This window comes from Strongylocentrotus purpuratus, unplaced genomic scaffold (genome assembly GCF_000002235.5).
Source record: "Strongylocentrotus purpuratus isolate Spur 01 unplaced genomic scaffold, Spur_5.0 spur5_scaffold_3, whole genome shotgun sequence".
NCBI lineage: Eukaryota > Metazoa > Echinodermata > Echinoidea > Camarodonta > Strongylocentrotidae > Strongylocentrotus > Strongylocentrotus purpuratus.
Genome location: NW_022145609.1, coordinates 7,110,394 through 7,128,007, shown reverse-complemented (window position 1 = coordinate 7,128,007; position 17,614 = coordinate 7,110,394). Strand labels below are relative to the sequence as shown.

Sequence of the window (17,614 nt, the reverse complement as noted above, 5' to 3'; positions counted from 1 at the left end):
CATCTTAATAAGACCATTCAGCTGTTTTTAACAATAACGACTGCGCAAGAATTTTCGGTCATTGACAAAGGAGCAGTTTCCCTCTCTTTGGTTTTGTTTGGATGGTGTGCTCTGTAAGAGTGTGTCTTAAATAAACACATCCCCAAAGGGGAGCAGCAAAGTTGAAAAGCAGACGATTTTGGTGATATGAAATGTATGCAGTGAAGTTCACTCAAGCAGCCTCGCTATTGTCTTCATGAATGGTCACTTGGATCTACAATGGAGCTGGTCAAGCTGATCACTTTTGTACTCTTTGTATCTACCCTGGGAAGAAGTGCATTCACTGGGCACTGTACTTTCAACAGTGGCTTGTTAAGTGGTGTACAGTACAAGCTAAAACTAAAGCCCCTGAAATTTCTGGGAAGTCGTCTTGCATACTATGCAAATACTTCATCAACTCTTCAGCTTCAACTGTTGATAGCGGGGGACGTGAACCCGAACCCTGGGCCTATCAGCAATGACTCGACCTTGGAAAAGCAGAACCATACATCAACTACCTTACCTCCAAACAACCCGCGAAAATACAGCAGGTATGAACTTATACAGCTTCATGTACCTGGACAACAGAGAACCGAACTCCAGAGAGAGGTAAGAGAGAACATTTGCTGTCTTGGTATTGAGAGAAGAAATGAGAGGAGAAAATGGAAGAGCCACAGAGGGAAAAGGGCGGGAAGGAGAAAGCAGAGACCTATCCCAGTACGTATTACAACATGTAACCGACCTTCTTTGAACAATGCTCTGAAACAGGGAACTCATCATCAGAGTAACCTGATCAGTGTTCCAAGATTAAAACGATTAAGGATCGCACGTCCAGTGAAGGCAGGTGGAAAATCTACTCCCATATGCGTCAGCCATTGGAATGCCCGTTCCATGAACAATAAAACTACCCCTATATGTGATTTTATTTTGGGTAACGGCATTGATATTATGATCGTGACAGAATCATGGTTACGAGGAGACGCTCGTGATCATCACATTATTGCCGATTTAAACATGACTCTTCCCAATTATTCGGTAGTTCACCACAATCGTTCATCTCGTGGTGGAGGAATTTGCATCATACATAGATCATGCATAACCATACAGAATGTGGATCATTCAAGCTTCTCATCTTTTGAACTTATGTACTTGTCTGTGCGAGTAACACCCAGGGATATTTTTGCACTGTGTGCAGTCTATCGACCTCCTCCATCTCAAAAGAATGGCCTGAAGTTTGATACATTCATGCAAGAGTTTTCTACCCTAATTGAGTCTACTTCATCATCTGAATGCAGTACTATCCTGGTAGGTGACTTTAATATCCATGTTGATGATGTCCACAACAGAGAATCCAAGGTCTTCCTTGACATGCTTGAAGATGCTGGCTTGGAACAGCATGTCACATCTCCCACACATGAAGCTGGTCATATCTTGGATATCGTTTTATCTGATAAAAGTAGTAACTTGGTTACTAACGTTGATTTGAAGTCTGGACTCCCATCAGATCACAAAGCTATTTTAATAGCACTAAAATTTCAGCGCCCCCAGGCTCGAAAGAAATTCATCAGGGGCCGAAAGCTTTGTGAGATAAATCGTGATGATTTCAGGAGTGACATTATGAGTTCCAGCCTCCAACAATATTGCTCTGAGGATCCATCACTGCTCGCAGACAAATTTTGTAATTTAATGCGCGAACTTTTGGACAAACACGCACCAGAGCGCACAATCCCCGTTTCTCTTCGACCGTCTGCCCCTTGGTTTAATGATGAAGTTCGAGAGGCGAAACGGCATCGTCGTCAAGCTGAGCGTAAATGGAGGAAGTCTCGTCTTGAAATACATAGTCAGCTTTATCGGGATCAGTGCTGCTCTTACAACCAACTTCTGATACAATCTAAGTCACACTACTTAACATCAACCATAGAACAGTGTGATACTAAACAGCTTTTTAGATTTGTGAAGAAACTTACTGCACCTGCGTCTGAACATATCCTTCCTGAACATTCATCCGATGTGCAGCTAGCTAATGACTTTGGACAGTTCTTCCACCAGAAAGTTCAAGGCATCGTCTCTTCCTTAGGTGGTGATTGCAATCTTGCTGACAGCTCGTCTCCCTGCAACCACTCCTTCAATGGATTTGATGTAGTATCCGAGGCAACTGTACAAAGAACTATTAAGGAGAGTCCTTCCAAGTCATGCAGGCTTGATCCTATACCAACAACTCTCCTCAAGGATTCTATTGATGAAGTGGTTCCGTTTATTACCAAGCTTATTAATCAGTCATTATGTACTGGTATTGTCCCAAGTGCGTTTAAAACTTCTCATGTAACACCGGTGTTGAAAAAGCCCCATTTAGATCGTAATGATTTAAAGAATTATCGCCCTATAGCGAATCTTATGTTTGTTGCTAAAATCATGGAACGTATTGTAGCTAATCAACTGAAAGCATATCTTAATGATAATTGTTTATTTTCTGACATGCAATCAGCTTACCGGCAGTTTCACTCTACAGAGACTGCACTGCTCAAAGTGTACAATGATTTACTATTGGCAGTTGATAAGGGTCAAGAAGTAGCCTTAGTAATGTTAGACTATTCAGCAGCGTTTGACACTATCAATCATCATTCTATGGTTGAACGCTTCTGCCACACGTTCGGGATTGGTGGCACAGCCTCAAAGTGGTTTACATCATACCTTGAACATAGAGAACAGAGAATTGTAATCAACAAAAGTATATCTAACCCTTTCCCTCTTTTGCATGGCGTGCCCCAGGGTTCGGTCCTCGGGCCGCTCGAGTTTATTTTATACACGAGTCCGCTCAGCGATGTAATAAATGGACATGGATGCATACACCATGTAACATATGCGGACGATACACAGTTGTATGTGATCCTTGAACCCCGTCACCGGTCGGTTAGCTTAACAAATCTTGAAGAATGTATTAGTAATGTGAAATGTTGGGCACAGAAAAACTATCTTAAGCTCAACAGTGACAAATCTGAATTACTTCACATCACATCTCAGTTTCGTAAACCCTTGCCCTTGCCAGATTTTGTTTTAGATGACACAAAATTGTGTACCTCTGAATCGGCCAAAAACCTGGGTGTTACCATAGACACTGCTCTCAATATGAAGGCTCACATAAGGAAAGTATGTAAAGCTGCATCTTATGGTATCCACAAAATTGGCAAAATTAGGAAATTTTTAGATAAACCCACCACAGAACGACTGATTCATGCATTTGTCACTTCCCACTTAGACTACTGTAATGGCCTCCTTGTTAATTTGCCACCCTCAAACCTTGCTCCTCTTCAACGTATCCAAAATGCTGCCGCTCGTCTAGTTACCCGCTCAAGACCTTATGAACATATTACTCCAATCCTCCGCAATCTCCACTGGCTGCCAGTAATTCAACGTATCCAATTTAAAATTCTTCTCCTTGCCTTTAAAATCCGTAACGGTGAATGCCCCACGTACCTTTCCAGTCTTGTAAAATCCAAACCCCCCTCCTCCAGGTTGCGTGCTTCTACTTCCTCTCACCTTCAACTAATTCCTGGCCCTCGTGTGAAAACCAGATACGGGGATAGAGCGCTTTCTGTAGCTGCCCCCCAGTTGTGGAATAGCCTCCCGTCCTACATTCAAAATGCTCCTTCTACATCCACTTTCAAAGTAATGTTAAAAACCCATCTGTTCAAAAACATACCATGAATTTTGTCTCTCTAAACATGTCAAATATATAAATGATGTTGTACTTCTATTTGTTATGTAATAAGTCATCTTTAGCAGAATTTAAGTTAGATTAAGCTGATTTATTCATTTATTTGTAACAAACTGTAATTTTGATTTTGTAACGTAACATAGCATAACATACTGTAATTGTGTACTGAATAATATTGTGTACTTGTGGTGCTGTCGTCCCGGCTTTATTTCGTGTAAGGATATTACTTCACTTAATGGCTGCTGGGACAACAGCACCACTGCGCCTAGAAACAATGTATTAGGCGCGTTATAAGTGTGATCTATTATTATTATTATTATTATTATTACTGATTTGCAAACTTTCGCACACACCCATGACCTTATAAAACAATTAGAAGGCCATGATCTTTATAAGCCCTGTGCGTTGTAACTCTGGAATATTATGAGGAAATTGGGGGAAACGGGATTTTGAATCACAACCAATCCAAATATAACCTCTATCTAGTGATATCAACACGTTTTCAAAATAAAATACAGTACACGGAACAACAATTTCCGATTATAAACCAGAACTGCACATCGATTTTCCAGGATTTAAGCGAGTTATTATCTTCTGCGCATGTATATTAACATGTTTAAAATCACTATCTTGATTCTGTCCCGGCTCTTTGGCGGCGACCATGATAAGATCAAATTGAAGAAACATGTAGGGAATGTTATTGAGACGACATTGACGGAGACAATCACAATGAATTCGTTAAGAAAACGATGAATGTCCATCCGTAATAGGTTAATGATAGAAGTGAGTATTGGTTTTGATTGGTTTGACTGATGGTTTATTTTATAGCTAATAAGCCCTGTGCATGCATGCTTGTAAATAAGCTTCTAGGTTATCAACATATCCAAGTGCTCTCTGAGGTGATGAGATTGAATGCCTTACTACAGGACACCTGTTCATCGACTCGGTTTGAACTATGGGATCTCAGTTACAAGACCAACTCTATCACACAGCCATTGTGCTGTCAACCCTTTTGCATGTAGCTTAAAGTCGATATCCTGATGTGTTAAAAGGCTACAATACAATGTAGATTTTCAAAGAAAATAGATCAACTTATGTGAAAATTTGCATTGAAATACTGATATACAAAGACATATATACAAACGTATTGAAGATTTCAAAATCCTTATAAATCCATATAATATTGAATAACGATTGAAATATAAAAGATAAACATTACAACACGTATTGATGTACATATATTCACTTCATATCACAGGTTATTAAAGCCAATCATTTGTTGCGATAAGTTAACAAAACAAGGAATTCGTTTTTTTTCTCAATATTTCCTGCTCAGAGAGTGAGTATGAAAAAAATCGATTAATGACGTCGACAAAACAACTTCACATTCCAATAATAACGTAAAATGATCGAATGAGACTATTTCATACAAAACCATATTTAAATGCACTACGCTTCCTCATAGTCGTTAACCACCGATGTGATTAAAGATAAAGTTGAGTTCTGGTCATGCAATTGCATTGTGAAAAAAAAGGTGTGGAATGGTTCAGAAAAAGTTGATCATGTAGCATGTAAGTATTGGTGTGTACTGCAAGGTTCTGGGGTCATCAAAATCATAATAAATTTGGCCCAGTCTTGGTAAAGTAACAAGAACTTTACACAGAAAGATGTATATGGGACTACACAAATGGTGTCGGGCCTACTTTCCTTGATTTCCTTATCTTTCTATGCTCATTACTCAGCCAGTATACATTTTCTACCAAAATTGTTTGGCAAATGACATTTATTTGTAATCTTGAACATTCAGTGTAAGTTTCGTTTGATTCTGTGAGAATTCATTTTTCTTTTTGTTACCATAACTCAAGTTTATCTTTAACGTTGAACTAGTAACTGTGGAGCTAAGTATAGTTTCATGAAATTCGCCTCGTGGCTCACTGCCTTGTTATGCCATTGTCAATTGTGCATGTATAGCATGAACAACCACGATCTTGAATGAGGTGTATAAGCGTTTTAACATGCAAGGTCACAAATTCATTTCCCCTTATCAGCTGCTAACTATATGTATATATGTGCAATTTCCCAGCTACTTGTCTATTACTCTCTTCACGAAGCCGTCTTTGCCGAGATCGAGGACAAGATACTGACTATAACAAGTTATGACGCCTCTAACCCTGTTACATCTCTATAACTTTTCAGTCGATGTGTGGCGCTATCACATGTCATTTATCGGGTAGTCTAGACTATGACAGGCAAAAAGGAACACGGAATATTCCAGCTATGATCTTTCTGCACACTCTTGATATATTTTTCTTTATACAATTATGACTAATTTGTGAAAATATGTCATGCTCATATTTAAGGTTGAAACTAAATTAAACTGATTTTACGCATTGGTTTCCACAATGTTATTAAAAATATATATTTTGGACTTAGGTGATTGCGTTAAATATAAAAGGAAATTGAACATAAAATTCATGATAATAAACAAAACTAACAAACATTAAGACCAAAAAAAAGAAAATATAAAAAAAGAGAAACAAAGAAGAAAATTGTTAGATAGGCCTGCAAAGAAAGTAAAGGGATATGGAAGATACTTATGATATATAAAGCATTATCAAATGTGATTGTGATTGGATAAAGAGGTTCAACATTTGTAATATTAATATCCCATAAATCTCTCATTTATTCATTACACAGTAAACAAGAGACCACATGGATCAAAGCAAGTACATGTATTTAGAAGAACATTAATTCATGACAAAAATTTAGATTTACCGATTCTAAATATAACTGATTCGTAGTAGGTCTAGGTCTTAGATCATCTCAAAGTCTCTGACAACCAACGGTTGAGCTAACGTTTACATGTTAAAGTTTTCTACAACTCTTTCTTTGGAAACGGTAAATCCTCGAAGGGAGGGTTAATCTGCTACGGCAGGCAAACCATAGTCAGAAGTATATTTTCTAGTTTTCAGACCCATATCAATGTCAAGATCTCCAAATGTATAAAATAAATAGTTTAAAACATATAAAAAAAGTCTTAAGTTTATGTTTCAACTCATAAAACGTGAGCAACCCTGAATGTGAAATATATATGAAATAAAACTAAAACTGAAACCTGAACTAAAACTAAATTGTTGTCATTTTACTATTTTGTTGAAGCCTTAAACATCGGCCACAACTATTATGGCATCGTATTCTTACTACGAAAATTATAAAGTTGTATTTTTCTTAAGCTATCAAATGAAAATATTTGAGGGGACCCATCTCAAAAACAAAGGCTAGGCTCCTCTTCCCGCCAATAGTATCGTTATCATGAGATGTTTAGCTAGGGAGCTTTTTTGAAACGGTTTAGGAAGATCAGAGACATTTCCGTAGCATATCAAGTTGTGACTGTCACGTCGTTGGTAGCGAAGAACGGGCCCCAGAAAGATGAGTATTAAACTGCCCTCTCTGTTGGATTTTTGGGGCAAACTTTGCTAAGCCATGGTGATTAAATGGTATGACTGAATGAAGATCTACAAATGACGTGTGATGGCGCGGTGTTTACAATTTGCAGTACAACATCAATTAAAATTCTGTAAATACAAATCAGCCTGACATTTACTTTTCAACAACACTATCATCCGCCATAAAATTTATTATGATTTTGATGATTCCAGAACCTTGCAGTACACACCAATACTTACATACTACCTGATCATTTTTTTCTAATCCATTCCACACCTTTTCTTTCACAATGCAATCGCATGACCAGAATTCAACTTTATCTTTAATGCACTTTTTTGTTGTATTAATTGTTACCGCAAAGTAATCTGGCTGGTATTTGGCGGACTGTTAGCTCAGTCTGCCAAATTCCAAACTGCCTTAATAATCAGACGGATTAATTTTAGTTGAGAAACGTTCAAAGTGATTATTGACGAGCTTACACCAAACAAAATAACTCTATATTTTTGTTGTATTCTTTATTGTTTACACTTCTTTAAGGGTTACATATTGTGTGTTCTACACGTTTAGTTATCAGTATTCACATTTAATATGTGCTACACATTTCCTGCTCATATGGAAATATATAAATTTTGATTTAGATTGCATTATCTAACTTTACTAATTGCATTATCTAACTCTACTAATTAACTTCTAATTCTACTATCTACATTTTTTTTCCTAAACATCCACCATTACATGACACAAAGCTTTCACAAAATGTTATGATGCGTAGTTTATGTTTATATTCACAACTTATTCACAACTTATATTTTCGTTTTTCATCGTTCACATTCTATCACATTATCGTTGACCTATTTATCAAATTGAATTCCACTGTAGAAGTATAGTAGAAGTAGAAATAGTAATAATAATGATAATGATAACGATGATAACAATAATAATAATAGGCCTAATGATAATAGTGATAAGAATAATGACAATAATAATAATTGATAATTTATTCATTCTTGTCAAACAATGGGGTAATAATGCTTTACACCAGAAATAGCAGGCGTTAACACTAGTAATCCATGCAGACAAAACATACAGCGGAATATTGTATTTTCCTACTGATAGCCTTCCTCAAAACACGATTAACATGATGGAACATGCCTTGTATTTCACGTATATATACATGACTGAATAGGTTTCCCTTTATACTTGTACCTGCATTGAATAATTCAAAAACATATATTATATTTCTAAAATCGTTTTCATCAGAAATCTCAGCAGATGATAAAGAAGGGAGAAGAAAAAAAAAATCGAAAATAGAATTATCTTTCTTGCTCCATGATGTAAAATTCATGCGTTCCTATACAACATTCACATTATTCAGGAAATTAAAGTAGAAAACAAACTTCCATGAACGAGGATAAGTATATATAAATATGTACATTTAAAGAAACTCATCCCATACCCTGACTTTCATGTAGTGTGGTACCTAAGATCTACAACTATTTTTACCCAAATTTGTCAGACTTGTGCGAATCATGTTATTCAAAAGGGAACATTTCGAGTGATCCCCGATATCAAAAGATTTGGGAATAACGCGAGTAGACAAGGTGTAAATAAACAAAGAAAGAGAAGCACAGGACGAAGGACAGGAAGCCATGATAGTTTTTGACAACTTTTCATCATGGTATTCTAATGGAATACATGAAGAAAAACGCCCAAGTCCATCAGAATAGTTTTTCTTTCAGCTATTAAGATAATCTTTAATATTTCGTGATAAGATTTTAAGTATGGTTTCTACTTGATGAAATGATTGATACATGAAAATATATTTGTAATAAATTAAGACTGAAAATATGTTATCCCTCTTAATTTTTTTAAATTCTTGATGACTCAAAATCATTGCGATTGACTTGGATCTTCCTTCTTCTAATGTATTCAATTCTTCTTGAGCACGTTGACATATTCTGTATTTATGTCTTCGTATATAGCTTCTTGATCAGGTACCTTTAGGTCTTGGTCGGTCTGAGGGTCAGCAAGATTACCGTAGCTCTTGGCATCGGTATTAACATCTTGGTAGTTATGAATGTCAGTGTGCAGGTCTTGGTAGTTATGGACGTCTGTCTTTGACGGATCAAATACAGGGTTCTCATACTGCGGAGACGAATCGGACTCCTTCCCTTTAGACCTAGTAGGGGCTGATTCATCGCTGAAAGTTAATATTATGAAAGCATACATAAATTGCCTTGATGAAATACATAATTAAACAAATGATCAATTCCCAATAAATAGACATACAAAAACATGTCAACATTAAATGTGGTAAGTGGTATGGTAATTCTAAAATGCATATCATTAACATAATAGGCCTTTTCAAGCGGATTGCCATAACATTCTAAAAGAGTTATGCTTTAGAATATTTCCATTCAATAGCATTGAAGACAAAAAAGGCAACAATATAACTTTATATATAGGCCTTTATGTTTTTAATACAATCATATTTAGATTTGTATTTTCATGGCCATACGGTTTTAGCATCTTGCATGGAGGATCTCGATGAAAATGGACTGATGAGAGGGACAAGTTAAGCACAAGGTATCTCTCTAACCTTCTTCGCTTGTAAAAGATGATGATGAGAATTATAAGGATAACAATCACAAGAATAACACCAACAGCGCTTCCTACGATGCTTGCTATGGAACCTGAAGGGACTCCAGCTGAAGCTGATTTTGATGGAGAAGAGACAATAGGTGAAGAGGATGTTGTTGGAAGACGGATGGTAGTGAAAAGAAAAGACAGGTGTTAAACATATCAAGGTAGCATCAGAGTTGATAGATAAGTGATAAATAAATCAGATACTACCAGATGATCATAATTAATTGTAATTGCATGCAATCAAACCGTTCCCAATAGGTTGGCTACTAGCAAAAATAAATAAATAGAGGTAATCATTACGGATATTGAAAAAAAATTCTCTTATAATTATAATCTCATCGTAAGGGTAACGTAAGGCTCTCCGTTATAACGACCATAACAACAAAAGTAGTAGGCCATTGGTCTTCCTGGGCCGCGCATATTTTTGTATCACAACTGTTTAGCCAGTTCAGTCAAATATACTTAGCAGTATCTTGGGATTGCTGAAGCTATCATTCAATCTATTCTTTTCTCCTTCGTTATGGTTTTTTTTCTTTGTTTTTCCTTCAATCGATCGTTATGTATTTCTTTTGTTTTCCTTTATTCTATCCTCTTCTCTTTTGTTTGATGTAATTCTTTGTTTCTACTTCAATCTATCCTTTTCTCCTTCGTCATCTATAATTTGTTTTTCCTTATAGTCTATACCCGAATCTATAATCCTCTTAGCTGTTCCGTTATGTTTTTCTATGTTCTTCCTTTGCCTTATCCTCTTCTCTTTCCTTATGTATTTCCTTGTTTTTCCTTCTCCATATCTATTCCACTCCTCTTGTTTTCCCTTTCCTATCATCTGCCCTTCCCTGGGTGTATGCGCTGGGTGTACCTGTGCGCTGACGACTTAGACTCTTTCACCAGACCATTTCTAGGATTGTTTTCGCGAAAATGGCTAAACAGTTGTGTAAAATAAAATATGCGCTCCCGGGCCTACAGAACACTACATAGGGTAAAAGTTCACCAGGACAAACTCATGATTCGATACGTGTTTTATTAATTGGACTCTCTTGTCAAATCATCTATAAAAAAAAAATGTCGTATTCGGTGGCGTATCGAGGGATAAGGGCAAAAATAGCTCAATTTCTTTTGAATTTTGAACCATTACAAATCACTTTATACGGTTTTGCATTTCCCCTTTGCCTTATATATATGTTTAACAAAAATCATGAAATAGGGAGCACGCAAAGGCATTTGCATTGTAAAATATCTAGAACTCTTGAGAGAGTACTGTATACAAATTGATATCTTATATTGTGAACATACGCGATGAGCAAAGCGACCAAGCTTTAGAAACTTTTGCTTTTAAAACATAGCTATAGTCGTATAGATATTCATTACTAAGCCAGACCTTGGATCCAAAATTGATGCAAATCAGGAATCTTGGGCAAAAGTCATTAACTTCGAGAAATCTGCTCAATGAATTTTGACTGCATTTACCGCTTTCATTTCCGGATCGTAGAGAACAATTTTTGGTTAGGTATTAATTAACAATGTATGCTTACTTATTCGTAGTTAATTGTGATATTGAGAGCAGTGATATTGAACGTAGTGAAGAGATCCGTAAGTTCGGAAAAAGAATTTAAACGTTTAAGTAATGGAAATGTGCCATATCTGTTAAATCGTAGGCCAATATCCATTCAAAAGCTAAAGCACTTTCAAACTACAAATGTTCAAGAATCTAATAAAATATGCGTTCCTACCTGGCTGTACTTCAGCTGGATCTCCGAAAAGGGTGGATTTCTAAATAAAAGGTAATCAAGAAATTAGCTCATAATGTTTTTTAAATGAAATGTTCGTGTATTTATCTAGTGGCAGTTTTAAGGAAGTTTAGTAGAACCTTTTCTGTACCAGTGAAGCGCATAGCACATTTTAACGCTTCTACGATATACATACAATGGCCAAATATTCTGCACTTCCACGTGAACTTAGGTTTTGACTGGTAGTTAGCCCACTCTCAATTGTTTTGAATTCATAACGGCGATTTGAGGGGAATTAACCTCAAACTGCATGTAAATTCCAGTTTGTAGGTCATTAAAAACATTATCTGAAAAATAAAAAACATACATTTTGACGAAAGGGAGGACGTAACTCTTCTTCAGAATCCTTCGTCTTTCGCGGCTCTGGAAACTTGAAGTACGTCGTCATTGTGCTTCCGCGCGGCCCGTTCTGTGACGTTTCGCATGGAGTCGACCGATATTGCGTACGTAGGTTTCCCTGCTGTGCACTATAAAATGATCACTGCAGATCACATCGTCTTTCCTGTCGTACTTGTACTTTTTATACAAAAATTGTTCCACCTTCAGAGCTGTTATAGCTTGAAAATCTCATTGCGATTGTGTGGGTCTGGAAATCGACGAAACGATTTTCCCCTGGTTTCCAGGAACAATTACACTGGAACAATTATTACACCCAAACTCTTGGCAGTACACTATGTTTGACGCATATTGCATTTAACACGCGCGCCGCGCTACATCAGTTCTCCGTGCGATACGTCACAACCCGGAAGTTGTGGAAGGGAAATTTCGACACGATGGCAGCTTCCTTGGGCAGCAGACGACGTCTGAAATATGGCGAATTAGGGTCCCTTTATTGGACTTGCAAGACGCTATTATTTGGCCTACAGCAATGCTTTTTATATCAAATGAAACATTGTTTTACTCTCCATGTCATGATAATGAATCATAGTCGCGAGGTTAATTCCTCTTTAAGTTTAAAAACCTTGCTTATCTTTAATGGTCCATCAAATTATGTAGCACGAATCTTTACAGAATACTGTTATTCTCTAAAAGGCTAACCTATAACACTTGAATTCTTTGATCCATAATGTGTTGTTGTGTTTTTTTCCACAAAAACCGCACGTTGCATATTTCTGATATGTAGAATTAGTGTAAAAGCAAAATTTAATTAGACAATGATCACAATTTCAGTTACACACGACGCAACCTCAAATTCTTACGCCCCTCATGATTGTTCCTAATGCCTAGGTCACATTTGCGGCGGCGGCCGTGCGGTCTAAAATATATACGGCCAATAACAATTATAGGACTGCCGCAGCTTTCCCACGGTCATATATGTTAGGTAGCCGCACGGCGTATTTTGAATTTGCGGAGACCGAAAATCTGAGGCTGCCGTACAGCCTTTGAAGTGATGACGCACAGTAGCCGTATGGTCCCCCTCCGGCCGCCTTGCGGGCACCTTGCGGCTACATTGCGTCTGCCTTAGTATATGTCAAAAAGCTACGGCCGCCGCAGGGACGCCCTAAGGCGACCTTGCGTCATCACTTCAAAGGCCGTACGGCAGTCGCAGATTTTCTGTCTCCACATATTCAAAATACGCCGTGCGGCTACCTAAACATAATAATGTGACCGCCACCGTATGTGACCGTGGGAATGCTGCGGCGGTCCTATAATTGCTATTGGCCGTAGATATTTTAGACTGCACGGCCGCCGCCGCAAATGTGACCTAGGCATTTTCACCGATATTTGCACCTAAACATTATTTCCACAATATAATAATGCTACGAAATCGTAGGCCACGAAACCGTAGGCCACTACATCGGGTAGGCCGACAGTCACTTGGGACATTTACGTCCAACGAAAAATCGTACCTGTCCTCCAACGTTGCTCTCAACACCTGTTCGTACATCATATATCGCCTTGTCTCTGAGGGGTGCATTGTGGTAATGTCCATAAGTCTCGTTATCCCCTATAGTTAGCTCTATCGGAAGATCATCTTTGCTGATGTTAGCTGCTATGTATGAGGAAGGATTCTCGGCATAGGATCCATACGCTGCCTTTTGACGTCGGCGCCTTGTTACCGGAATTCTCTCTTCAACAGCAACAAGTATGTGCCTGAGAGTTCAAAGGGATATTTGTCATAATTATACCCTTTTGACATGACTGAGTCGCAGACCAAATGTAATATTACTTCTTGATGTAAAGTAGCATTCACAATTTATGAATGAATGAATTTACCAATATACCAATTAGAGGGGCTGTAGCATGGGAAATACTGGTTGACGCCATCTACGTCTTCTTTTGGAAAACTGCAAGTAAAAACGAATGGACTTGATTAACTGCACTGAGGTAGAGGTCAGTGATTAACTGAGTCAGCGCGCTAGTGTTCGCGAAAGGGCGCGAAACAGACTGAAGTTCTCCTCACGCCTCGGTTTCGCGTATGTCGCGTCATCCGTAGTCGTCCGATTGGCCCCGAAGGGCCACGGGAAAGAAACATAGCCTCGTCATGCTACAGCGTCTTTAATTTACCAAGGGCTCGTACATTAAAAAAGTTGTGAGAGGTAGTCTTTGATGAAAATATAGGAGGAATGAGGATTCACACTGACGTTAGAAATGGCCATCCGTCTTGTCTCAAAAACAGGAGTGAAACCCGTTGGCCCACTAAATGTATTCCCGGCTTCTCCCTTTAAAAAAAAGCATTGCGCAGATCAAGAGCAGTGCGCTAGAAAGACAGACATTGGTACAACGATAAAATAAAAATGACGATGATGGTATCATTGGTAATAATAATAATTTCAATTATGATAATAATAATAACGATGAAAATAACGTAATAGCATCTATATAGCGATTATTACTACTGTTTCTAAGCGCTGGCCTAATTATTCACATACACATGATTCAAAGATTTATATCATTAAAGGTAAAAAATCATCGCTTGGAATATGTAGCTATATACTTACGTTATATATGGAGATTCAAGCACATCGCTAAACTGAATGGTAGGCGAACCGTCAGGTGAAGACACTATCACTGGTGGGTTGGGCTTTGGAAGCTCGTCAGCTATGGCACGTTACAAAAAAGAGATTTCAACATCAAACTTAAACATCATTGAACGATGACTTTTATCCAATATTAAAATAAAAAATATTCTCTGTTTAGAGTTTCACACGTTAAGTAAACCTGCAAGACTAGTAAGAAAATTCTAATTATCTCTTGACCACAGCCGTACACGTCGGTTAGAACTTGTATCCTGCATATGTTAGCAATAAAAGTTCGATATTAATGGTACTAATTTGTTTTTAAAGTAGAAGACGGTTGCAGTAAAGTCCTTCTATCTACCACGTGGCTCCTGGACTTGTTGTCCCTGCTGTAAATCGTACCCCATCATCTCGATTTATAAAGAATCGTGTAAGCAGTGTTTTTAAATAATTTGATGGGAGGTGTCATAGAGATTTGAAATGGTTAAACATTGGGGTCTGTGGTCAGAGATAAACACCCATCAAACTTATGATAACATGCATGCAAAGACAAGTTTAGTGTTAACGGGTTTGTCCAATTGTCGTCAACTTCATTGTCAAGAAAGATGGAGATAAAACCATTTACAATCGTATTCTTTTTGTTACTTTTTTATCATGTAAATTTACAATAGTATTTGACCTTTACGACAATTTTGACACTCCCCTTTCACAAAAGTATGATCCCTTTTAAAGTATGGTCATGTCTCCAAACTTCCAACTTCCAACATGTTTCTTCCAATACCTGCAGGAGGTTCCGTAAATTCTTCAACATGCTGACTAGACTCTCCCTCCCCTTTGCTAGTGGACGCTACCACGTAGACCTCATAGAGTGTAGCTGGCTCCAGATCATCAAGTACAAAGCTCGAATAGTCTCCCGCTACCTCTTTCACTGTAAATGAATCTCCTGGCTGGAATGATCTGTCGTATGGCTTTCCTTTTACTTTGTAAGCCAGCTAGAGAGAAAGATTTTTTTTAAAGGTGTGAGAGAGAGAGAGAAAGGGAGCGACCGAAACAAAAATTATGGGGGGGGGGGGGGGGGGAGTCCAAAAGAGTTTTGTTATTGAGACTTGAATCGCCAACTGGTAAACTCCACTGAGAAACTTATTTGGCTCATCTGAAAATATTGGTTGGACAAAAGCCACAATTCTACCCATACTTCAGCATAGAAATGAACAGTTTGGTCATGAATTTACTCCTTCTTGTTCATATATTTAAACAAAAACATGTTTCCTTTAGAAATTGTTTAAATATAATTATACATCAAGATTTCGATCCTATTTCAGCAATCGGATGAAACCATTCGGCGACATATTGCCGAAAATTTTCGCAGCAGTACTAGTTTAGAAGTTCTTTTTCATTCAATGATCCATAATAGTTCACGTTTTGCATTAATCAAACAGAAAATACTGGTAACTTATTTTAGAAGAAAACAATAGTTGATAAAGAAGAGAACTCCAGAGAGAATGTTAGAACAATAATTACATACAGTTCGGATACACAGAAACCATCATTAGATCTTCGTTTGAATTTTAGTTTTGAGGTTACCGTATAGGATATTTTTCCTCGGGGGTACCTCGGCTCCTTCCAGGTAATCAGCAAAGATTTTGATCTGCTGGAAACAGCCACCTCCTGGGGCTCACTAGGAACTGTAAAGCAGGAAATAAGATTATTTATAAAGTACAATACAAGTCAGTATTTGTATACGATTTTCTTGTTTAAGGGTAGAAGCTTCTCAAAAATTATAGCATTGACAAAATATTTTTGTTTCTCTTTCTCTCTCTCTCTCTCTTTGCATTATTTAGCGCTGTATTTATGAAGGGAATATCAGTGATTTAACATCTACTGTAGATTCGTGTCATTTGAATGAGAGGTTCAGTTTGAGATCAAAACTACATCTATTGATCACTTTTGCAATATATGGTGATAAGATTCGTCATCCTTTATTTGTAGGTAGCCATGCAGTCATTCCTTGCATACACTTAACTGATAACTGGATAATACTCGGGGATTATGGGATCTCTTGATGTCCAAACAAACACTCATGATTAGTTACATCATGTACATGCACACTTCCATCTATTAACAAGTCTTTTGGCGAGATATTAATCTACATTTGCCACACTCCACCCAGGTGAGGTGAATGGGTGCCCAGTAGGAAGACATTCCTGCAATGCTTGCGCACCTTTTCATGGTAGCTCGGCTAAAGCCGGGGGGGGGGGGGGGGGGGGGTAATGACATGATTCCAGGGCCCTCAGGGAGAACAGTTTAAACACTTAAATGAGGCTACCCTGGGTAAATAAGACATATTATTACTATCATTATCATCGAAAAATCTTTAAATTATTGACATAAGGCAGTTTCAATAGCCTTGTGGCTCATCTAATAAAGTGTGCGAAGTTTTCAACGGCGTTATTACGTAATCTGACGATGTCTTTTACATAGCCAATACGATATACGGTATTGAAATCGCCCTTGAGTTGATTTCTTAAAAGTCTCTGCGATTGTGTTAAATGAACATGTGATGTTTATATAGTTTGTGTTACCATGTTACTCAACGTTTTTTTCTTTTTCTCCCTTTTTGAATGGGGTGATAATATCTCTACAATAATTATTTTGATCTACATGGGACATCATAGAAATGAGAAAATGAATATCGTACTTCCTTCTGATGTAATCCTGACAACGGGTGGGTCCGGGCTTGGGCTACCAAAACCTAGAATGGTTTCCGCCATGACCTGTATAATGGAAGAAAAACATGGTGATAGAAAAGAGAGATGTAGAACGGGAAACGACTTACAGAGTAGAATAAATTATGGACAATTTAGAGATTGACCTTGAATGGATGGAAGGAGAAGATATGGACCTCCTGACTTTTTTTTATTTAACATGAAAGGTTTATTATAAAAGCATTTCATCAGAAAGAATATAGATACCACGATGGTGTAATTTTTTTTTCTTCACCATACTCATATTTCTTTTCTTTTTTCATATTCCATTAGAAA

General features: G+C 37.6%; 2 long non-coding RNA genes across 2 annotated transcripts; both read right to left on the bottom strand.

The window, feature by feature from the left end:
• Nucleotides 1-11,572: 11,572 nt before the first annotated feature.
• LOC115928864 lies at nt 11,573-15,559 on the bottom strand. The gene is made up of 4 exons (XR_004066260.1): nt 15,355-15,559; nt 14,556-14,655; nt 13,464-13,707; nt 11,573-11,596 (listed from the first exon to the last, which is right to left on the bottom strand). It is a non-coding gene; the product is annotated as an uncharacterized LOC115928864 (long non-coding RNA).
• Nucleotides 15,560-16,185: 626 nt separating this feature from the next.
• Nucleotides 16,186-17,360, bottom strand: LOC115928637. The gene is made up of 2 exons (XR_004066130.1): nt 17,272-17,360; nt 16,186-16,258 (listed from the first exon to the last, which is right to left on the bottom strand). It is a non-coding gene; the product is annotated as an uncharacterized LOC115928637 (long non-coding RNA).
• Between the last annotated feature and the right edge of the window lie 254 nt (nt 17,361-17,614).